Source organism: Stegodyphus dumicola, chromosome 9, assembly GCF_044657685.1.
Source record: "Stegodyphus dumicola isolate Sdum_Otavi_A_Nest chromosome 9, ASM4465768v1".
NCBI lineage: Eukaryota > Metazoa > Arthropoda > Arachnida > Araneae > Eresidae > Stegodyphus > Stegodyphus dumicola.
This window is the reverse complement of record NC_140776.1, coordinates 102,679,007-102,693,247: the sequence shown is the minus strand read 5'-3', so window position 1 is coordinate 102,693,247 and position 14,241 is coordinate 102,679,007. Positions and strand designations below refer to the sequence as shown.

The 14,241-nt window shown below is 33.4% G+C and overlaps 1 long non-coding RNA gene across 2 annotated transcripts in view; it reads left to right on the top strand.

Moving 5' to 3' along the window:
• The window catches only part of LOC118187674 (uncharacterized), a 59,236-nt gene that overhangs the window by 26,172 nt on the left and 18,823 nt on the right, over positions 1–14,241 (top strand). The window contains exon 3 of one of the 2 annotated variants that reach the window (XR_004757998.2): positions 2,831–3,165. The exons of the other annotated variant lie outside the window; for it this stretch is intronic. This is a non-coding gene — a long non-coding RNA (uncharacterized LOC118187674). The remainder of the gene's footprint in view (positions 1–2,830; positions 3,166–14,241) is intronic. 2 annotated transcript variants of the gene reach the window in all.

The window sequence follows — 14,241 nt, the reverse complement described above, 5'->3', positions numbered from 1 at the left end:
GTGTGGGTTATCGTTCCGTGATATAGCCCGTCGCACTGGTCGAAAATCAACTACTGTCATGCGAATATGGAATCATTGGGTTGCCGAGGGTCATACTGAGCGTCATGCAGGATCTCATCGCCCTTCTATTACCAATGCCCGAGAGGAGAGACATCTTGTAAAGTCAGCCCTGAAAAACAGTACAACCACATAACGGGCCATTAGTCAGGAAACGGGCATGTTTGCAGCACGCTCAGTATCCGCTCAAAAGGTGCGTCAACGTTTACAGCACCGTAGACTATGAGCACGGCGACCATTACTTCGGCTTCCCTTGACAATGCAGTATAGAGTGAGACAGTGACTCTAATACGCCGAACGGCAAAGCTGGATACAGGAGTAGTACAATGTCGTCTTTTCAGATGAATCTCGGTTCTGCGTGCAGTATTCTGATGGCCGAATACATGTGCGGAGGATCCGAGGAGACCGCACGTAGCCTGTTTGCATTCGATATCAGCATAGGCGCCTTGCACTTGGTGTGATGGTTTGAGCAACCATTGGGTACACGATATGCACATCTCTAGTTTGGATCTGCGTTAATTCGAACGCAAAATGGTACATTTCTGACATGTTGCGTCCAGTGGTTGTGGTCTAATTTCGAGGCCTTCCAAACGTCATCTTTCAACAAGGTAATGCAAGACCACATGTTGCACGCCGTGTTCTAACCTTCCTCGATATACAGAGTATTCGACTGCTGCCCTGGCCTGCACGGTCTCCAGATTTGTCACCCATTGAAAATATCTGGTCATGGGTTGCTGAGAGGCTGGCTCGTCACCCCTCTCGAGCTAAAACGGCTGATGAAGTGGGGCATAGACTTGAAGCAGCATGGAATGATTTACCCGTTTCTGCTATCTAACCCCAGTTCAACTCTATGCCTAACCGGAAAAGGGCCGTTTTAGCTGCCATGGGTGGCAGCTGTTTTTACTAATTTCGTACGTTTATAAGCCCCCAAACTGCTTACAAATTTAATCATTTTGTCTTCAGGCCATACTCTTTACGTATAATAAATATCATTTTTGTATTCGCCTTCCTTTATGGTGTTGCAGTTTTAATGGCCAGCAGTGTATCTGGCCAACGCCACTCATCAGTGATTAAATAGGCGTATGATAGAAACTGTTTGCTGCCTAGAGTAAAACATGGCGGGTGTTCAAGGTTTGGGCAGCCATATCGTAGTATTCCACGGAACCAATAATTACTGGGCAAGGACACATTCCTGCCAAGGATTATGTGACCATTATGACTGATTAAGTTCATTCCATGGTACAAATTACTCCCCAGTATAGATGCCATTTTCCAAAACGGCAAAGCTCCTGTTCGCTCACTTCACATCGTCAATTACCGTGACTGGCCTTAGGGCAATAAACTAAATCGATTAGTAAAAACTCACAGTAATTGAAGCTAGTAGCAAAGTGATGATCCGTGATCCGAGGATTGATTTTCTGAGCATGAGTGTGAACTTTCACATCTACCATGGCCACGACTGTCACCAGATATCATGGAGAAAATTCTGATGACCGCTGTTCATTGCCATCATTCTCAACTGAACTTGCCAACGTATTACCAAAAGAATGGTACAAGGTTCCCTTGCAAAGTATACAAGATCTCTATATATCTATTTCGAGAAGATTGCAAGCAGTGTTTTTATTTCGGTGTTTCCATATTTTTGTCCAACTCCTGTGTGATAATTTTTTGGATGGGAAGATGGGAAAACCAATTGCGTCGCAGTTGTGGCTGGAGTGGCGACAGCAGATTTTATAATATTTTTAGTCATACGATGATGAGAGAACTTAATGGAATCAATAACTAACAATCATGGCTGAAGTGGCGGAAGGTTGTAGTTCTCAGACTATTGAAGTTAGCTCGAATTTACTCTGTAGTAGATAGAAAAGTTCATCTCGCCTGATGGTTAAACATAATTTTCGTTTCAGAATGTAAACAATTCTTTGGAAGCCCATTCTACAGACATCACGCAGAACATTGGATACAATCTGCACCCCGAAATTCTATATAGGCAAATCATATTGTTACAACATTTGAGGCAGCGAAGCGCTTAATTACATACTTCTGTAGCGAGAGCAGGGAAGAAAACGTAGCACGTAAATGGCAGCTCTGGGTTCTGGATAGCAAGTGGGCAGGAGTTTTCGCAATTCTGAGAAATGATGACTCAAAATGGTGCAATAGGCATTTTTGAAGCGGGGAGGTACCTTATTAAAATGAACAATTTAAATGGCTATTGCCAATGAAGTTAAAAATTTGTTTCAATTAAATTAAATTTGTTAATAATTTTCCTTTATGTTTTCATATGTTACACACATACATATATACATTTAGTATTATAACAAGAAATATTAAAGCAAATTCAAATGCCATACTCATTTGAGCAAACAGTAGGAAAAAACTATTATCACAGTAGAACATGGTGAAAGTTTTATTATACAAACTAAATTCTAATAAAAATAAATAAATGAAAAGTTTTGCATTTCTCGGAATATTGCTTTCAAAGAGCTTTCGTCTCGAGAAATGCAAAAGAAAATTTGCCTGCGAATGAAAAACTAATATTCTAATAACAAACACAAGCAGAAGAGGTTGCAGTGTTGTTAAAAAATTGAATAGGAATTAGTCCATCGTCAACAGACTAAACATAAAATAATGCTATGCTTAAATTACTAAAACATAAATATTAATTGTTATCTAATATTATCATATTTATAACTTCAATGTTTCTTGGCGTTTTCTATCTTTTTCTCGTAACGAATGTTCCACTCATTAATCAGGTTTTTATAATTCTCTACAGGTTCAGTAAGAGTTATTTACGGTTTCGTTGGGAAATCTGTGGAGCTGCCCTGCGTAATGCACTTTTTTTGTACTAATCATATAGAAGTTGTTTGGAAGAAGGAAGTCCAAAGACAACCTCCAATCCATAAATTGGTTTATTTTCATTCCTTCCGTCATGCAGCATCTACGACTACCGGAGAGGAATACCGAGATCTTTCGATAATTACTATTCAAATCTGACATTACACCACTTGACAGCTAAGGATCAAGGCTTTTATAGCTGCGGAACCCATTCTGCACAAAAAAATGAGCTCTGTTATTATCGTCTCTATTTTATAAAGCTATACGTACTGAGTAAGTTGTCGTTAAAGAGTATTTTGTCTTTTATCATGAAACTTTTGTACGAACTGCTTTTTTAAAAGTGTTAGAAAATTACATTTCTTTCTTGTTGCAGCGTTGAGAAACGAAGTCATGAAAATGACTATTTAAGCAAAAGTAATAGAATAAGCCGAAAAACAATTTTTATTTATATATTTTTCTACCGCTCTAATCGGGAAACGTTGCTTATCTCCTAGCTAAGCAAAATGAAAAAAATAATTTTCAAATGATTAAATCATCCGTTCATACATCGCACTTAAAAATTCTGAAATGGTGAAATTTTGATGTTTTTCGTTAATTTTTTATAGTTGCTAAATTTACTACTGTCGAAACCCGGTAAGTCCTAATGTGAATTTTGGGGCATGAGCTCTTTGAACGAAAAATGTTTTAAACCTATAATTTTAAATTCTTTACTGTTTACTCAAATGCTAAAAAAATACACTTTTTTTTTTAAAAAAAATAGAAGTATTTCGTAAATTTTGCTTCAAACCGTTTTACACGCTGACTATAACTATCAATTATTATGTAACTATATTGTGTAATTGTAAATATTATGTATATGTAAACATTATGTAACTATGTATGTAATAATTGATTCTCTCACGTCGTTGATAAGAAGAAAAACAGTAACAACAGAACTGATTGGCAGAATCAATTTATTAATTAAAAACTACGTGGTCTGTACTTTGATGGAAGAAACGACGACACGATGATAATTTTAAAAAAAAATCTGATGTGTACACCACATGACTTCCTTGTACGGAATATTAAATTATACGCATTTTTTCTTGCATTTTATTTAAACTTATTAGATTGAATTAAATCTACTTCGCCGACAGCGCATAACCACAATAGAATAAATGCATTCTTTAAAATTCACTTTGTTTACCATAGCAACACTCTGGCGCTAGGTTTACTTAACAGTATTATATTTCATTCATATTATAACTCAGAATGCAGAAAATGTATATCATTTAAAGAATTATCTAATCGTTGCCACATGTTCTATTCAAATACTATAATAAAGCTAGAACTATGTATAAAAGAAATTAAGCAAACAAAACAGAAACAGTTTTTCACACACGATTGAGTATTTCTCATTTAATTAATTCAGTTCTCACTTCGCGAGAAGGCAAAAATTAAAAAACCTATCTATATTAAAAATTAGGAAGTAAATCTCAAACGCTTATTTCCTCGAAAAAATTCCAGAAAGAATTAAGCATGATTTAATTGGCAATAATAAATGAATGCGTTATCTTTGTTGTTGCGGAGCTAAGTTTCTCTAGATTGGCAAAAAATCCACTAGTCTCCTGTTTCAAATATAAACATCAATGGCCGCCATTAAAAACAGGCTTAGCGGTCATTAAACAAATTTAAAATTGCTGATAATTCTAAAAATATTGCACACAGATTTACTAAAGGCATAAAATCCTTACCCGGAAGATAAAAACAACATAATTCAATCATTTTTAAAGCAAAAACTATACAATTTACAAACATATAAGAGTAAAGAAACTGAGATCACTGAGCCGGGTAATAGAGTGGATATATATATAAATATATTTATATATGTTTGGTGCTGCCGATTGCAACCAAAATACGAGGTGCACATCTACATGTCATAGCAGTCCTATATACAAAATTTCAACGTTTTGGGGCTACTCGTTTTTGAGTTATTCGAGATACAGTGTCTCAAAAAAGTGATAGGACACTTGTGCTTTACAAAAGGAAACTGCAATAAAATAAATTTAAAAAACATGTAAATTTTTTTGTGGGTGTGTTTCATACTTAACATAGTAAACAATTATTACATAACATACATTTTCTCAAAATATTAAAATATTAATTTAATAAAAATACAATTGTTTAGAACGGAGCAGAAAATGGCTCACTTAAGTGATGGCACACTTACTTTTCCATCAAATATTTATCCAAAAATTTTACTTTTTAAAAGGTTTTAATATTCTGTTGGATTTCCTTTTACTTTTAAAATATGATTTAATCTTCTTGGGATGGATTCGACTCATTTTCTTTTTTGTGATTTCTGGAGTGATTTTACCCCATTCTTCTTGAAGCACAGATTTTAATTGTTGTTTTGAAGAAATGGTGTGTTTGCGAATTCTTGATTCCAATTCTTGCCAAATATTCTCTATGGGATTTAATTGTGGAGATTGTGGGGGTGTTTTTATTATTTCAGGACAGTTATATAGCAGCCAGAGTCTAACGTTCAAAGCACTGTGCTTGGGGTCATTGTCCTGGTAGAATTTAAAATCGTTATGAAGGTTCAATTTTCGTCCTGAAGATTTCAAATTTTGATTTAAAATGTCAATATACTTGTACTGATCCATTATACTGTCAATAAAAACAAGATTACCAACTCCAGCGGACGACATACACCCCCTTACCATAACTCCTCATCCACCTTCAACTTCCTCCTCCGCCTTTTACTGTTGGCACCAAGTTCTGTTTGCGAAATTCTTCCCTGGGTTTTCTGCACACCAAGATTCTACCGTCAGAACCAAATATATTAAATTTACTCTCATCAGCAAATAGAACTTCATTCCAGTAATCAGAGTTCTTATTTATGTTGGATTTTGCGAAAGCCAGTCTGAGTTTTCTATTCTTTTCACTTACGAAGAATTTTTTTCCTGGCTGCTCTACCGTGATATCCAGTAGATCGAATTACTCTTCTAATAGTCTCAGAATTAACAATTACTCCATATAATGCTTGTAAATCAGCAGCAACTTTAGGAGCACTCATTCTTGGATTTTTTTTTAATATTTCGAACGATAATTCGCTTTATTCCATTGGATAGTTTTGATGGTTGGCCAGGTCTTCTTTTATCCTGAATCATATGATTCTTTTTATATCGTTTAATGATATTGAAAACTGTTGAATGACTGAAGTTAACTGTTTCAGTAGTTTCTCTAATAGATTTTCCACGTTCAATATGCAAATTAATAACTAATTTTCGAATTCCAGGCAAAGTTTCTTTTCGTTTAGCATTCATGGCTGCACAGAGCTAAAAAACACAAAAATTCCAAAACAAACTGGAGAGAAATACTGCAGACGATTTTATAAATTATTGGCAAGTGCTTTTGAGTAAAAATAAATACCCCAAAAGATATTTTTATTGCTTACTTCAGACGATTTTTGTTGCATAGTACGTAGTGTCCCATCACTTAAGTGAGCCATTTTCTGCTCCGTCCTAACAATTGTATTTTTATTAAATTAATATTTTAATTTTTTAGAAAATGTATGTTATGTAATAATTGTTATTAAATTTAAGTATGAAACACACGCACAAAAAATTTTACGTGCTTTTTAAATTTATTTTATTGCAGTTTCCTTTTGTAAAGCACAAGTGTCCCATCACTTTTTTGAGACACTGTACGTACGTACGTACGTACATACGTTCGTACAGACGCCAAGAAAAATTCTCTTCAGAATTAATTTTAAAGCAGTTTTATAATTTTTTTGAAGGAAAAGAGTATTTTATTCTGTCCTTACGTACAGATACGACGCAAAAACATCGTTAAATTGCGTTCGATAGCGGTCAAAATGGATATTTTCGTTGAAATATGCTGCCTGAAACTTTTCGCAATTACAATACTTCCTTTTTACTTCGTACAAGGAAGTAATTAATTTAATGCTTTTTTGAAGCACTGAAAACCATTATTTCCTCACAATTAGAACCAGGATCAGAATTTATCAGTTCTGTTTCTCCCTCTACAAACTTGCTAAATATATAGCTTCTACCATAATTTCCCACTTCATTACTTATGAGATTTTCCTTGAAGAACTTCATGTTATAGAAAACAATGGATCTGTAGTTAATACTGTTTTAAAAAGTGGTGTTATCTACGAGATCGAATTGAATGTTGGAAGACCACTGAAGTGGGCTTCTACACTTCAATGAATCTACTATCTCCTACACTTCAAAGAATTGCAGTTACATTATCCATTTCATCATTTGAATGGTAACTCTATCCAAATTTAGAGGTGTTGGACAAGCTTCAAGCCCTTCAGTGGATCCATCAGGAAAAAACCTCGTTTGTTATGAAAACGTTCCACTGGTTCTTTTTGAATGCATTGAATTCTCCATCCCTCAGGCTGCCAGAAAAGTATTCAGCAAAGATCACTTATAATTACTTGACATTTCCGCTGCTATAAAGTCAGGTGCAATTTTAGGAGATTTAGTAGACTATGATTCTGGTTCTCTTTTACACTGAAGACGAAAGAAAATCGAGTTTTCAGAATTTACGTGAGCTTAGAAAAACATACTGAATGAACTTAGGCAGTTGATACATTTTATTTGCAATTATAACTCGCTTCTCTGGCTCAAAATCAAAATAAGCTAAATTTCACATAGGGTCTAAAGATAGTTCTTGAAACCATCAGAACATCACGATATCTAACTCAAAATTTACTGCAAGTTTTCAACCTAGTTATTCAGCGGAATGCTTTCTTTGCTCATCCCGAAAATTTGATCTTTGCAATAATTGTGGAGGAGAGAAGATATATCAGAGAGAAAGCTCTCTGAGGAAAAGACTATTCGGAATTTCATGACGTCAAAACTCAAATTTGAAGCAACTGACTACATCATCATTATTTGATGGGATAACTGCAATATTTCTTTTCCTCCGCTATTAAGGAACATTACGGATGAGGACATAAAAATTCTATTAAAGACTGGCATATCGTTGTGACAGGATTTCCAAACCTTTTTTTTTTTTTTTTTTGTCACACACAAGTTAAACGGTTTGTTAAACTTATGACCAAAGTACATAAAAAAGGTGGTGGTACTGATGAAAAAAGGACGATTCTGATATCAAAATGTAGTACGTCAGAATTTTGCCAAACAGCTAACTTTAAACTGCCTTTTTTAAATAACAAAATTTAAAATGATAAATATATTCAACATGTGTTTATTAAAAATGAAAAAGTAAAATTTTCAAAAGTTACAAAATATTGCTATTTTTACAAAAAATTTTGTTTTTTTAACTTTTTGTGCAAACAATAAATTATTTGAAATTACAAGTTATAAACATTTTTTCGTATTACTCATGCCTCAAATCTCATTAGGAATAAATGAATTTCAATAATAGAGAGTTTAGTAACTATAAAAAGATGACGAAAAGGTTACCACGAACACTTTGAAACCTCTCGGACCAGTTTGCAACGTCGTGCGCTACTTTGGTATAGATGATAAATTATGTGCGCACAGAAACGACATACGTTCCCATGCCTGCTCATATGGTGTAAGCAGTAAACACATCCAACAGTAGCTAAAGGATCTGTACTTGAGAATCTCGGTGAAAGCACAGTTGGTTTCTCGTATTTCGGAACTTCCAGAAAATTTAATAATCACGTATCTCTCTTCCCTCGTATTTTACGCGAAGGAGCCCATAAGAAATTAATGTATCCCTCATGTATGCTCTTGTAATGTAAGCAGCTAGCGATGAAAAACACTGGTTCAAGTCCCTGGGATAGCAAAATTCATTTTCCATGCTTCAAAAATCGATGATGCTAATAGGTCTGTACAAATAGAGTTATCGAGAGGAGAAACCTAAATCTTAAAAGAAGGAGCAGTGCATCTGTAGAGAAGATGATCTGTAAAGGTGTAGAATGATCTGTAAGATGAAATTTTCCCATAATTTTGGTAGGGTTGCCAAAAGATAATTGATTTATCGGAACCTGCTTTTTAAAACTGAGAAAAATTTGTTCGGCATTTGTGCAGGTGAATAACTGCTGCTACAGATTTACAAACAGGATAACGTGATGTGTCGCGTGCATTAAATCTTTGAAGGTCACAGGTAAGGCATTTTAAGTGCGCATCCCCTATCAACACAGTTTCAGTAAAAAGATAACATGACAAAACAACTATAAAATTTTATTTAACAAGTAAGAGATTTTTACTTAACTTAGAACAAAAACAACAATCTTCGCAAATTAACAGTCTTCACGGACATTTAAAATTGAAATTTTGTAAAAGAACTAAGGTTGATTAATTCGTCAGGGTTAATTATTTTCTGGCTTATCTCTTATGTGATCATTATAAGAAGATAGCCTTAGAAGAAAGGAAAAATGGCTGCTAAAAAAGCAGAGTGATTGAGACTCTAGCTCAGGTACAAGTTCTCGCCAACATATATCTTCAAGCACGTTAGATTTACGTTTTCCAGTTTCATTATGAAAAAGAGATACTATTTTATTCCAACAGAATGGAGGTGAAATAATGTTTGTTGTTTCAAAAGTTACAGTATACCAAGACTATATCTGAAAAAAGAAAAGGATATCTTTTTGGAGCATTATCAGAAAGAAACATTTCATATTCGAGGTAAAGAAAACAAACAAAAAAAAAAAATATCATATAGCCAGGATCTTCCTTAAGCACGAAACAAGTTCAAACCACTAGTCTTCAGTGGTCTTCTTGGTCATTATTAATGCATATTTAAATCAGATTATACTTGTTAAGACGTCACGAATCTATGCCTTTCATAAATAATTTTGCAGTTCGAAATATATGTCTACGATCGTAACGGCTGTGGGAATAAATCTGCCATGAAGATTTTTCATAGACAATATATATATATATATATATTTACTAAAGAAATATTGATTATATTATCTCCTAATATAATTTTAGTAGAAGTACACAAAATGAGTGAACTCATATGTAGGAAGCTTAATTCCGAAAATTGTGTTTTAAAGTAACTTGAATGTAAGTTATTAAAAATGTTTTACGGGGACTTGAATTAAATCGTGAATAACAAAATTTCAAACTTTGAAAAAGAAATTAAATTAAAAGCAAGTAATTATCGCTATTGATCGGAAATTAGTTGAATTTTCAAGGAGAACAAACCAACTCCCGTTCAATGAACAATAATTAATAAATACGAAGGTGTTTCGTCTCTTACTCAAGTAAGAATGGTTATGCCAATTGGCAAATTAAGTTAGGCCAAATAGTTCCGTGAAGTGATGGGATTTAGAACCAAAGTAGAGTACCAAAGAACTCATTCTGAATTAAACATTTTCGCTAATACAAATTTTGAGTGAAAAGCAATTTTTGTAGTAAAATTTATAAAATACTTGAGTAAATGTCCCCCGACAGCTTCGCTTTTATGCATGTTAATTCAAAACAATTTGTATAAAAATTAAACAGTGTTAATCTTAATTGAAATTATGAAAAAGAACACAAAGTAATTGAAATAAACATTAGAAAATTAAGAAACATAATGCTATCTTTGCGAAGACAAATCAAATAATAAAAATTGAAAAATTAATATGTCTATATAATAAGAAAAATTTGTGAAATGTATATGAAGATTTAAAAGGCCAGAAAATGCATTAATTAACTTACGTTCTTTCTAGTGGGATGTCGGTTGTTGTGTAATTTGAAGGAAAAGGCTAGAGGGCGCTGTTGCTCGCATAATTAAAAGAATAAAGTTTGTTCATGTTGAAGGCGGCGGCCTAAGAATACGCTCTGTATATAGTAATTAAAATATTGTTAAAATGTAAAAGTGTTAAAATTAGTAAACCCACTGAACCACCATCATCTGATTTGAAAAATTCACAAAATTATTAGGTGGTGCATTAGGCGTAAAGTATGGCTTTGTGAAGATTTTAGGTGTTCGATCTAAGTGTTTCGATTTAGGATATTTCCTATTCAAGGGACAATGGAATTCCAAATAAAGGTAGGGAAATCTTAAATTAATTATTTAGTGATTATTTGTAGTAAATTAGTAAGTATTTATTATTGCTGTTGTGGGTGTATTTAAATTAAATAAAATGGAAGATAAGTTAGATAGATTGAAACGTAAACGTTCCACATTGAGATCGTCTGTTACTAGGTTAATTAAAGTGATTGAAGATAAATTAAAAATTGAAGGGGAGGAAAATTCGATTAAAGAATTACGGGAATTGTTTGAATTATTGACCGAAAAGAAAAATAATTTGAGAACGCTTGATGATGAAATACAAGAGTTAATTGATGTTAACTTAATTGTAGAAGATTATAGTATAAGCGAAGAATACAATGACAAATGTATAATTGCTTGTAGTCAAATTAAGCACTTTCTAGGTGCGGTTACCGCAGTACCGCTAGCGAGGAATTCCCAAAGTTCTGATTTAAACCAGTCTAGTGGTAATGGAATTTTGCATGTAAGTTCCAGTTCTAGTGGACGTAGTACGCTGAAATTACCAAAATTAATAATTGATAAATTTTGGGGAGACCCCAAACAATGGAATGAATTTTGGAATAGTTTCGAAAATTCGATACATAAAAACGAAACGCTTTCAAAAATACAAAAATTTGCATACTTAACATTCGAAGCTTGTCCTGTTAAGAATGCTTTTGTTTCAGGCTTTGAATTAACAGAAAGTAATTATGATAGTTGTGTAGCATCACTAAAGGACAGATATGGTCGAAAAGACCTGATCATTAAATTCATTCATGAATAAAATTCTCAATTTAGAAGCCGTTAAAAATTCTGCTAACGTAAAGGCTTTACGTAAATTGTATGAAGAATTAGAAGTTTCGATTCGTAATTTGGAAACTTTAGAAGTAACTTCTGGCTCATATGGACATTTACTAATCCCAATATTATTAAAATTAATTCCAGACGATTTAGTTTTGGAATTTAATCGGCAAAGAGGATCGAAAGATAAGTTGAAGTTTTCGAATTAACACAATTTATTAAAACAGAAATAGAATGCAGGGAAGTTTCAAACCTAGTATTAAATGAAAGGAAAAATCCTGTGCCTCCGCGAGTCGATCAATCAAAATATGAAACTAGAAAATATGTAAAAAATACACCCACGGCTGCATTTCAGACTGCAGTTAACCGAAAATGCATTTTTTGTGATAATTTGCACGAGTCATTTAAATGCGAAGTAAATGTTTCTGATAAATTAAAGAAGCTAAGATCCGAAAAACGCAGCTATTCTTGTTTTAAAAAAATTCATACATCCAAAAAATGTAAAAATAAAACTAAATGTAATAAATGTGGCGGTACGTATCACAATGAATCGATTTGTTCTAATAAATCCCCTGTAAACAAAAAGTCGGAACAGGGTTATTCCGAAAATGAAACTGAATCTCTGACTTTGAATTCTGAGGAACGAAATAAAGTTCAAAACTTAAAATTGATTGCTTCTGTTCCTGAAGGTGATAATAATAATGATTGTAATGCCAGGGAAATATTATTACAAACTTGTACAGTTTATGCTTGTTCTAAGTATAAATCAAATTTAACTAGATTAATTCTTGATCAAGGCAGTCACAGATCATTTATAACGAAAAAATTGGCCGACTATTTACAACTTAGTCCAATCCGTTATGAAAGACTTTCTGTTTATTCATTTGGTGCGACCAAGGCAATGAATCATTCCTGTCGTTGAAATCGAAATTCAGAATTGGAAACAAAATAATAAGATAAAAATTGAATGTTTAATCTCGGATGTTATTTCCTCGGCGCACATCAGTGTGCCTATTAAACAAATTGCAGACATCATAGAGCATCTGGGTTTGCAGATCGCCGATTGCTCAAGAAAAAATAACATAGATGTTGAGATATTAATTGGCGGGGATGAAATCTGGAATGTAGTTTATTCCGAAAGAATTAAAATATCTGAAGGGTTATACGCAGTTAGTTCTGTGTTTGGTTGGGTTGCTGCAGGAATCGAGAAAAATAAAACAAATAAAAATTGTTCTGAAAATTTAGCAGTAATGACAAACACTGTTGTGTTGAAAGATTTAAGAGGTTTTTTGGGAATTAGAACATATGGGAATTAATGATTCTGATGATTATTCCGATATTGACTGCGAAATAATAGACCAGTTTGAAAGAAATTTGCAGTTTAAAAACGGAAGATATGAGGCAAATTTAATCTGGAAATACAGTTCGAATAATCTAGGAAACAATTTTAAGGTAGCTAAGAAACGATTCGCAAACCTTCACAATAAACTAAGTAAAACTCCGGAGATTTTTCAGAATTATAAAAATATAATTGAGAACCAGATATTAGAAGGAATTGTGGAGGAATGTCCGAATAATGATACAAATTTGGGTTATTTTATGCCTCACCGAGCAGTGATACGTCCTAGTGAAACTACTAAGGTAAGAATTGTGTACGATGCTAGCTCAACGAGGACACGAATTCGTTAAATGACTGCCTTGAATCGGGACCTAATCTAAATCCAAATATACTAGACATTATGTTAAATTTTCGTAAGTTTAAGATAGCGTTTTGTGGAGACGTTGAAAAAGCCTTTTTGATGATAGGAATTGCAGAAAGTGATAGAAAATTTCTAAAATTTCTTTGGTTTAATGAAAATAATGACTCTTTTAAGGTTATGCAAATGTGTCGCGTAGCTTTCGGTTCGACTATATCTTCTTTCATTTTGGCCGCCACTATAAAATATCACATTCGAAAATATAAAGATAAAATGCAGGACAGTTTCCAAATGTTAAATTCTTCTGTCTATGTCGACGACCTATATTTTGGAGCAGGAACGGTTGAAGATGCATATCGGTTATCTGTAGATGCAGTTAACATATTTAAGGATGCTGGGATGAATTTCAGAAAATTAAGAACTAATTCTAAAGCATTAAACGATTTATGGGTCTCAGATGGGATTAAGGAATCAGACAACAAATTAACTAGTGAATCGAATTTCTTAGGCATGATTTGGAATTCCATTGAAGACAATATAAAGTTAAATTTAAAAAATTTAATTGATTTTTCTATTGGAAACGATTTTGCTACAAAAAGGAAACTTTTGCAAAGCATCGCCCAAATATACAATACATTTGGATTTATTGCACCCTTTGTTATTCGGCCGAAAATTATTATGCAAGAAATCTGGTGTTCCGGTTCTGACTAGGATGAGGTCCTTCCTGCAAAGATTAAGGACAAATTCAACATTTGGCGGGAGGAACTTGATGATTTAACTGAAATATCGATACAGCGAAATTTCTTTGATGACAATCCAATGAATATAAGCCTTCACCTATTTTCGGACGCTAGTCCTAAAGCATATAGAGCCATCG